Source organism: Eschscholzia californica, unplaced genomic scaffold (assembly GCF_041429995.1).
Source record: "Eschscholzia californica isolate CP2 unplaced genomic scaffold, dmEscCali1.0.p SCAF_2, whole genome shotgun sequence".
In the NCBI taxonomy this organism is placed as follows: Eukaryota; Viridiplantae; Streptophyta; class Magnoliopsida; order Ranunculales; family Papaveraceae; genus Eschscholzia; species Eschscholzia californica.
Genome location: NW_028238309.1, coordinates 15,379,455 through 15,380,207, shown reverse-complemented (window position 1 = coordinate 15,380,207; position 753 = coordinate 15,379,455). Strand labels below are relative to the sequence as shown.

Below are 753 nucleotides of genomic sequence, written 5' to 3'. Positions count from 1 at the left end.
TACTTATTAAAACGAGCAATATCCCTTTACTAATTGAGTTACGATACTCTAAAGACAAGTCCCTATAACGAACACCTACCGTTTTTCATGTCATTGTCATTTCATGTGTACATCACGTGAGCAAACGTGAATCTTTCTTAGAGATAAAGTTCAAAAGAGAATTGTGATCTAAAACCCTCTTCAAGAATCTTATTTTCCCCTTCTGTTCTAACCTAAGGGGACCTACATTATCTAAATTCTTTACTAAAAGCAGACGTGATATAATCTCCCAATCATATATAAACTCCATAACGTCTCACCAAACTTCATACAATCCACTTTTCTCCTTCCTCTAAAACCTAAGTCCTTAAATTCTTATATTTAAAAATTCAAGTGACAAAAATGTCAGGAGTTTGGGTATTTAAGAACAATGGTGTAATCAGGCTTATCGAGAACCCGGTGACTAAGAAGATATTAGTTCATGTGTCAACAGGTGAAGCTATAAAATCTTACCGTGCCCTTGAAAGCATTTTGATGGGGTTAGGATGGGAAAGGTATTTCAATGATCCGGACATTGTTCAATTCCATAGAGCACGCTCCATCGACCTAATATCGCTTCCAAGAGATTTTTCTAAGTTCAAATCTACACATATGTATGATATTGTCGTAAAAGTCCCTGATACCTTTCATGTCCGTGACATGTAAGTTTGCCAAATTCAAAACGATAAATATAAGTACAAATCTCCATCGAAGTTGGTTATATATATCTTCATT

At 35.1% G+C, this 753-nt stretch overlaps 1 pseudogene; it reads left to right on the top strand.

Annotated features, from left to right (window-relative positions):
* Nucleotides 1–337: 337 nt before the first annotated feature.
* LOC147556480 (flowering-promoting factor 1-like protein 2 pseudogene) lies at nucleotides 338–753 on the top strand (annotated as a pseudogene).